General features: G+C 41.0%; 1 non-coding gene across 1 annotated transcript; it reads right to left on the reverse strand.

Annotated features, from left to right (window-relative positions):
* Positions 1-7,124: 7,124 nt before the first annotated feature.
* LOC138821130 (U6 spliceosomal RNA) lies at positions 7,125-7,226 on the reverse strand. Its single transcript, XR_011370068.1, has one exon. It is a non-coding gene; the product is annotated as a U6 spliceosomal RNA (small nuclear RNA).
* Positions 7,227-9,780: the final 2,554 nt, after the last annotated feature.

Genomic DNA, 9,780 nt, shown 5'->3' on the forward strand with positions numbered 1-9,780 from the left:
CCTAGGGAGTCAGATGGGTGTATGCTCATTCTACAGGAAAAGCCAGTGTTGCCTATCTCCACTTCTGTTTCTTTCTTTTCCTTATAGACAGCACTGAAAACCTGACAGTAATGTGGGTAACGTGATTGGTATTCCTAAAAACTGATTCTTGGGTTGTAAAAAAATTGGAAAACTTTAAAAAGGAGGCTTGGGCTGGGAAGGTGGCTCATAGAGTGCTTGCCTTGCATGCATGAGGCCCTGGGTTCAATTCCTCAGCACCACGTAAGCAAAAAAAGCCAGAAGTGGCCCTGTAGTTCAAGTGGTAGAGTGCTAGCCTTGCACTGAAGAGCTGAGGGACAGTGCCCAGGCCCAGAATTCAGGCCCCATGACCAGCGGAAAATAAATAAATAAATAAATAAATAGGAGGCTTAAAAAGATAAAAGGTTAAATTCTCTGTGTAATATAACTTGGTCTCAATAATATGTCCTAAAAATAGAACTTTAAATTTCAATACTATTTTGAAATGAGATGCATTTTGGAAAAGGCAAAAAAAAATGGTTTGAGATTCCTTAAGTTTTTTAAGTCTGGACTTAGTGCAGTGTTGGTCTACATGTAATTCTTATATTAAGAAAAACTATGTCATTTGAATTCAAAAGTTTTCTAAGAGAAACAAAAACTGCAGAAAAAAGTTTAAACTCAGGCTGCAAAAAAGGTAAATGTCCATTACCAAGTGTTTCAGAGAGTTACTATATTTCATTAAAAAGAACTTTAGCTAAAAGTTTTCTAAGGGTTGTTTTAAATGCAAATTAAAGCAATGGGAATGCAAAGAAAAAAGTGAGAAGTTAGTTAAAAAGGTTTTGGAAAGGGTATTAAAATGACTTCCTCTGGATAAAGGGAATTTTAGAAATAAAAATTGTTGTTTGTTTCAAAACTCAATGGTAGACAATTTTGCCTTTACAGATCTATCATTTGCAGTCAGGTCCACAAAGGGACAGATGAATCTTACATGTTTGTCAGATGTAACTTTGATTCTTAATAAGTTCTAGGTAAACCCTGCTTAAAAACTATTTCTATAGATTTCTTGATGCTTCAACTAAAATAAAGGGGCCTTTTGGCAAAGACTTATTTGATCCAAGTATTCTGTTTCAAAGCCATCCTGGGCAGAAAAGTCTCTGTGAGACTCTTATCTCTAATTGACCAGCAGAGTGCTGGAAGTGTTGCTGTGCCTCAAAATTGTATAGAGCTATAGAGTATATTGTATAGAGTAAAAGAGCCCAGGGACAGCTTCCAAGCCCTGAGTTCAGACCAGCAGCTCTCAAAAGAAATGCCAACTGGGCATTATCCCAGCAAGGAGAAGACACCTCTGGGACACAGCTTGTCCTGGCAACATCCAGAGGCAGTTGGAAGAAATTGCTCAGATAAAGAGGTGTTGGTATAGATCCTGAATGGAGTGACTTTTGCTTGGCCCTTCTAATACCCATACCAGTGTTCTTTGTAACTGGGCAGGAACTTATACCCTTGCCTGTCAATCATCTGTTAAAAAAAGCTTGGAAGTCAAAAAGCTAGAATTGGCAAATGGATTGGTGGAGAGGTAGTTTAAAATTAACAAAAATCCCAGCACCCAGTATTGCTTCAGACCATAATTGGCCCCAGCCACATAAATTCATTTGTTCAGGAAAAAGGTTTGTCCCCAATAGGGCATGAACCTGAGATTATGTTCCTATTTAGGGTTGTATGGACCCCTTCACAGGTAACTGTTAGTCATTGTGAGGGTCACCAAAAATCAGGTGCCCAGTCAGATAGGAAAATGCTTTTGCAAATCAGAATGCTAAACAGGCTACACAACTATAGTCCAAGGAGAAACCTGTACAGTTGTGAAAAGTTGAATGTAACTCTGCTCTTAGCTTTAATGAGTTCTTACCTCATGGTTTTTCTTTTTGGTACTAATATGTGGGAGATATTGATTTGTTGTTCCTTATATTGCTTCTGCAGCTTTTTATCCTCCCTGAGTTCTCATATAGCTTCTTTTCCAATTTGAAGTAAAAAAAAAAAAAAAAAAAAAAAAGTTCCTAATGACATCTGATCCTGGCAACCCCTTGGTAAGATAGGCTGACTTCAGGTCTCTAGCTAGGCAGGACCAGAGCTGCTACTCTGCTTGAAGCAGTTACAGATGGATCTTTGGCCATCAAATCCCCTTAAGATTAAAGAACTGAAGTCACTTTTGGAAAAATGAGGCAGGATAGATTTTTAAAAATAGGCATGGGAGAATAGTGATAATAAGTACAGACCCCCTTGAATGTGGAGACTTGACTTATGAGAGATGGTTATAGGTCCAACCCTTCTATGTCTACCTAGAAAATCCTAGCTTTGTTGAAAAAAAGCTGGTTAACAAAAGTTGTCAGTATAGTCATTGCCGGAGGCCCCAACCTTAAAAATTAGTGGGGCCCCTAAATATTTCATCGACTGTTCCTAGCCAGGAATACTCAAAGGAAGCAACCAGGAAAGCATTGAGAGATAGATTTCATGGAAGTCACACCCCTGCCTTAGGTTAAGTAAATAATGCTTCATTAACTTAGTGAACTTACAGGCAACTCAGCAGGAAGCACATAAATAGGCCCATCTGGGATCTAACCCATCCCTTCCAACCTGGATATTCCATTTGGATTAAGAAGTTCATCAAAGACAGCCTCAGAGCCACCCAAAGGGGCCCTATTGTCATCCACACCACCCCCACTCCAGTTAAGGTAGATGGGACCTCTGCCTGACTCCATCACCTGCCACTTCAGAGCTACTGAAGCTAAGACTTTTGTGTCACCCTTTCTGTCTACTCCTTCCCCAGAGCCTCCTTTGTGTGACACTTTCTGTGGTAAATCTTACCCAGCCTGAACTGGGAAGGGATTGCTGGTTTTGGTTAAGTCCGATTTTAATGAAACAGGTTTCATGCAGGAGACCCTTTTGGAAACTTTGTTTAACTTGGTTAGGCTTACGGTCCTAAGGGCCCAGTACAGCTCTCTCACTAAGACACTGATGGTGTGATTTCATGTATATAAAACAAGTAAGGAATGAGCTAAGCATACTATGTCTAAGTAACATTGCCTTGTTCTTACAGTCATCCTGATGCCTTGCTGGGTGGTGGGTACTTTCGCCCAGCTCAGCAAAGCCTAGAGGTGATGTCACCCTTTGAATTACAGATGTCATGCTGTTTAGCCCCAGGAAATCTTGCTTGCACCTGAGTATTTACCTAGAAGGTTTGCTTCTGTTGGACTTGGATCTCCACCCCTAACAATGTGTTTTTTCTCTTTAAAACCTTTGTGCAAGCTACATTCTAGGTCTTTGAGACAGGAGTCCACATGCAGTCACCAGCCTCCTAATAAAGACTCCCAATTTGACCTCTCAAGATGTGGCTTCTCTGTTTCTCAAGACTGAATTCCCATGTAACAGTATGTAAGTGCCCAAACACATCAAGCTGTGCATATTAACTACATGCAGTGTTTTTTTTGCATATCAATTGTACCACTCAAAGGTGAAAAGAAAAAAAAAGCCATTCTGTTGATACTGACCCAAGGGCAGATTTTTTTTTTTCATTACCACTAAAGAATTAAAAGGTAGGATATGTTTAATGTAAGCAGACCAAGTTTATGTTAAAAAGAATGAAAAGCTGTGAAAGAAGTAGCTAGACTCTCCATCTGGAGAGGGACCGAAAAAAGGAGTCCAATGGAGTCCTCTTCAAGGAAGGTTATTATAGTATGGGGATCCTCCTCCCCATGTTCCTTTTTCTGGGCTTTGAGCTGATTGCTTGATGGCTTGTGTATAGGATGCTCTGGCTCTTTTATTAGTTCAATAGGCATGCAAGGAGCTTTGGAAAGAAACATTTGAGCAGGAGCCCAAGTACTAAAGGAGCAAGAATCACTACATTATCAGCTATACATTATATCCACCACTTTTTATCCCTATCAGCCTAACAATTCACCTTTCTCACTATATTCTCATTAATTATATTTAGCTCACTTGTTTAGGAGTGAACTCACCTGAGCAAGTACATAGTTCCCTTAAGTGTAGCCCCTATTCCTCTTCCACTTTGCACTTTTTGGCTTTGTTTTGAGGCATGAAGTGAGAGATGGGATATTCAGGAAAGGCCATAATAAATGGACCCATCAATTACAAGATACATCTCAACATCTGCATGACTAAAATAGGAAATAAAATGTACATCTGAGATTCAGAACCACAGATTTCATCCAAGCTTCTTCTTGTCCCTCTGTTCATGACCTCTCAGTGATGTAGTTTCCTTTCACCTACTCTTACACATTGATCTGTCCATAAAGGTCTCCAGGTATTTTTTAAAGATTAAAAAAAAAAAACTTCTTCCCAGCACTCTACTTGAGGTGTAACTCTGTGGCCAGTCACTTCCAGGAAGGTCCCACAGGTTATCACCCATTCTACTCAGGATTACTTAGACACTCAGTAGAGTAAATGCTGCCCTGCAGCCCCTCAGAGGGAATATGGGGGAGTCATAGGTAGTCCAGGGAATAAGAATTAATACAAAGACTTGCTGACAACAAATACACTATGAATTCCCTCCTGAAAGGCAGGGAAGCTCTGTGAATAACCTGGGTGACGTTTCAGGAAAATGGAGCAGCTGTTTTTAGCACAAAGGCCTGCCATTCAAAGGAGCTGCAAACGAAGCCCTAAGGAGAAGAAATAAAGAACCTGTGGCTAAATCATCACCACTGTAGACAGGTCTGCAGGGCAGCAAAACTGCCTCCCACAGATATCACACATACTAGCTTAGCAACATAATGGACTTCTTTTGGTCTGTTACACCAACCACTTCTAAACAATGTATTGAGATCATAACCCAATTGTTTAGTGATAAGTCAGGCTTATTTAAGACCTACTGCTCATCATTCACACCTGTAATCCTAGCTACTCAAGAGGCTGAGATCTAAGTATGCCAGTTCAAAGCCAACCCAAGTAGACAAATCCAAGAGATTCTTATCTGCAATTAACCAGCATAAATCTATAAGTGGAAGTCTGTCTCAAGTGGTAGAACACCAGCTTTGAGCAAAAAAGTCAAGTGAGGGCTGGGAAGATGGCTCAGTGGTAGAGCGCTTGCCTTGCATGCCTGAGGCCCTGGGTACGATTCCTCAGTACCACATAAGCAAAATGAAAAAAGCCGGAAGTGGTGCTGTGGCTCAAGTGGTAGAGTGCTAGCCTTGAGCTGAAGAGCTGAGGGACAGCGCCCAGGCCCAGAGTTCAGGCCCATGACCGGACCCCCCCCCAAAAAAAAAGTCAAGTGAGAGTACAGGCCCTGAGTTCAAGGCTCAATAACTAGCACAAAAATAAAAAGAAAGGAAGAAAGGAAGGAAGGAAAGAAGGAAGGAAGGAAGGAAGGAAGGAAGGAAGGAAGGAAGGAAGGAAGGAAGGAAGGAAGGAAGGAAGGAAAGAAGATAAGCAAAAATGGTTTCATTTTCATACTATTCATCTCTTACTCCTATGGCTCCCACCAGCTTTAAGCTGCACTCATAAAGCAGACTAGAAACATCTTCCTTCCTGAGCTTACTAGGCCTAGTTGTGTGCTGTTCTGCTTTACTACAAAAATAAAAGCAAGCAAACCACCACACATACACATAAGCACCAGGAACTGCACTTATTTCTATATCACTGTCCCCTTGAGGAGAGTCCAAAATATGGCCTTTGCCACTGAAAGACAAGATAAAGGCAGAAGAGCTGGGGGTATGGCTCAAGGAGTAAAGCAGCTCAAGGTCCCAACTTCAAATCCCAGTGCCAGATATTAATAAAATTAATATGAAAAGACAGAGATGGAGTTAAAATAAGAAAAGCAAATATGCCAGGCATAAGTACTCAGTAGGAGGCTGGATACTGGTGCTCACACCTGTAATCCCCTCCCCCACCCCACCTACCCCACCCCACCCCACCCCGGTTGTGGGGCTTGAACGCTGGGCCTGGGTGCTGTCCCTCAGCCCTCTACCACTTGAGCAACAGCACCACTTCTGGCTTTTTCTGCTAATATGGTGCTGAGGAATCGAACCCAGGATCTCATGCATGCAAGGCAAGCCCTCTACCACTGAGCCACCTTCCTAGCCCTCACACCTATAATCTTATCTAATCAGAAAGCTAAGATCTGAGGATCGCATTTTGAAGCCAGCAGGAAAGTCCATGAGACTCTTACCTCCAATAAACTCAGAAAAAGCTGGAAGTGGAGCAGAGGCTCAAATGGTAGAGTGCTAGCCTTGATCAAAAGGAAGCTCAAGGACAGAGCCAAGGCCTTGAGTTCGAGCGCCAGGACTGGCACTTCCCTCCACCCTCCCTCCACCCCCAAAATAAGTACTCAGAACGATTTCTGTACGTGAAGTACCAATCTGACTTTTTGAGACCTCAATCTACAAAAACAGCACCATCAAAGCAGCCACCTGGGAGGACACAGTAAATTCAAGGAATATCAGGTTTCTTTATTAAGTTTGAAATTAGATAAGAAAAGGCCCCCCCCCCAAAAAAGACAGTGTTGAGTTCTGCATTTCTCTGTAGTTACCAACATCTTACTTTCCAAATCACTTGCCTCACACCTTTCTGTTTCTAGGGAGAGCTGTTTCCTCAGCTTGTAGTGCTGTTACAATGGTAATTTAAACTCAATATGAGTTGTGAAGGGCCACACCCCAAACCTACTGAATCATACCTCTTAGCTGTATAGTGATCAACAAGCATTTAATCATTCATTCATTAATAAATATCTTTTTGATGTATGCTAAAACATTTTATTTATTTTAACATTTTTATTACTATGTATTAGATGTACAAGGCTGGGGAGGTTATTGTGACATTTCCATACATACAGACCATATACCCCATCAAACTCATCCCCTCCATCTCTCACCCTTACCTCATATCCCCCACTTCAAACAATTTCAACAAGTTTTATTGTTCTATTTTCATGTATGCACATAAAGTAATTCAACCACATTCACCCTCATTTACCCTCTCTTTTAGTCCTCATCTCTCCCACTGATAATCCCCCAACAAAGCCTATAATTCTCACCTATCATTTTCAGTGTATATTAATTAACTGTACGAAGGAGTTTTACCGTGCATATATTATATTAGCCAGATTATCCCATGTATTGCTCAAAAATATGGGCTGCTTCTTGAATTGCTTGTCAATTTTGCATGGGTCCGTGCTAATCTTTGTATCATTCCAATTTTAATGTATGTGTTGCCAGAGTAAGCACAAACATGCAGATCTTTAAGCTCCCTAGACATTAATGTCCTGCTAGTTTTGAATGTCCCCTCCTATAGTTCTCCTCCTATTACAAATGGTCCCCAAATTCTTTCCTAGGCAAAGGCAGCGTCTATGATTCCTCACCTCAAACATGGACACTTTGGCCAATGGGATACAATAATTTCAAACACTAAAGGACAACTAAAATTCCTGTGTTTTCATATGGTAGCCCAGTGTAAGCCAAATTCAGGGACTTGGCTTCCTTCAAGCTTTTTGCTCCATATCACTTAGGCCATTGTCACTGTCTACACCATCATCAGTGGAATTTTTTTTTTGGTCCAAGACTGGGACTCAAACTCGGTATCTGATGCTTGCACTCACTGGCTAGTGCTTTACCACTTGAGCCACTTGTACAGCCTCATAATTTGAGCCTCTGACTAGGTTATAGCAATTAAGATAAGGGGACAGAATGAGGGATAGGTCTGACAAAAAATGACTCATGCTAACTGTAAAGCAATCTGGGGCATAACCTGAGAGGTGAGCTGTGAGCTCTGTCATCCTTGTATTACTGTGGAAGTGGGTGACAGATATTGGCATATATCTGATAACGTTGGCCAGAGGTCATCACTCTGAACATGTCCACACTCCATGTGCATCTTTCTTCTTATATGTAGAACATAATCTTTCTTCAAAGGGCAAATTCAAAGTTCCCTCCAGTCACTGAACCCAACTCCATGTCCAGAAACTATAGATAATAGTCTTTGGGGATCTTTGTAATTGATCTATCTATAAACTAAAAAGGATCTTATTTATTTATGTATTTATGTATTTATTTACTTTTATGCCAGTACTGGGGCTTGAACTTAGGGACTTAGACTCTTGCTGGGCTGTTTTGCTCAAGGCTGGTGCTCTACCATGTAGGTCACTTCTGCTTTTACCTGGTTAACTGGAGATGAGAATCTCTCAGATTTGTGTGCTCTGGCTGGTTTCAAACAAAGATCCTCAGATCTCAGCCTCCTCCTAGGTAGGATTACAAGCATGAGCTACCAGCACCCACATTAAAAAAAAAAAAAAAAAAAAGGTTTTAACATCTTCCCAATTGTCCTGCTGTTCACTACCCCTGCCCTTACAATCAGAGATGGATCAGGAGCAAGAAAACCACAATAAGTCTCCCTTCTTATAAAGGTAAAAATAAGCCAGGTGCCAGTGGCTCACTCCTGTAAATCTAGCTAGTCAGGAGGCTAAGATCTAAGGCTCATAGTTGCAGACATCCCAGGCAGTTTATTTCCAATAAACTATCCAAAAATCCAGAAATGGAGCTGTGGTTCTAGTAGTAGAATACTAGCCTTGAGCAAAAGAAGCTCAGGGACAGGACCAAGGCCCTAAATTCAAACCCCAAGACTGGCAAAAAAAAAAAAAAAAAAAGGTAAAAATAGGGAACCCATAAGTCTTGATCCACAAGAATTATCAAATCCTGCTTAACAGAACACCATAAAACTTTACTCTCACTATAGTGTATTTGGTAAGACGAGTTATGTGCAAACAGCTACTGTGTTCTCTGTGGATACAGTTTTTCATTGTGAGGTACACCTTTTTTTTTGTTGGTGGTGGTGGGGCTTGAACTCTGGGCCTGGGCACTGTCCCTCAGCTCTTCAGCTCAAAGCTAGCACTCTACCACTTGAGCCACAGCATTACTTTCAGTTTTCTGAGTGTTTTATTGGAGATAAGAGTCTAATGGTCTTTCCTGCTTGGGCTGGCTTTGAACCATGGTCCTCACATCTCAGCCTCCTGAGTAGCTAGGATTACAAGCATGAGCCACCAGTGCCTGACTAAGATGCACTTTCTTTTCACTACTACCAGGGTCACATCCAAAGTTTGCATTACAAAGTATTGATCCACTTAAGAACTAATTAGTTAAAACAATAATAAGCTTCTACAAGCTAGTGAAGAAAATCAAATCACTTCTCCCTATAACACAAAAAATTATTGAGCTCAAGATAATCAGAGTTCAGGACAACCTCTACCCAAAAGCAAGACAAATATCTTTGTTCCTCCACTCCCCCATCTACACCTAAAGAAAGATTGAATGTCAATGCCTTACCATGCCTGATTATTGGCTAAGAGTTATTGGCCACATTTCTATAAGCTGAAATTCTTCCCATAAATTCACCTTCCCACACTTCCCACCTCTGCAAACTAAAACTGCTTTTTCTTTATCTTGTCACTTCTGTAAATTTTGTTTCATCTTTATTGAAAAACCATTTCAGGAAGACTCCTGCTTTTGAACCATGGCTTACAGCTAGTTTTCTTTTGATTGAAGTGCACTGCACACATAATAAACTTGGATTATATCTTTTGTTAATTTGTCTTTGTTAGAGTCTGTACTCTATTCTTTCAGGGTCTGTGTGTTAAATGCTTGGAAACCACTATGACAATCTTAAGAGGTAACAGAACCTTTAAGAGGTAGAGTCTAAGCCAGGCACCGGTGGCTCATGCCTGTAATCATCCTAGCTACTACGGAGGCTGATATCTGAGGATCGTGGTTCAAAACCAGCCGAGGCAGA

Source organism: Dipodomys merriami, unplaced genomic scaffold, assembly GCF_024711535.1.
Source record: "Dipodomys merriami isolate MVZ:Mamm:240054 unplaced genomic scaffold, mDipMer1.0.p SCAF_9, whole genome shotgun sequence".
Taxonomy (NCBI): Eukaryota; Metazoa; Chordata; class Mammalia; order Rodentia; family Heteromyidae; genus Dipodomys; species Dipodomys merriami.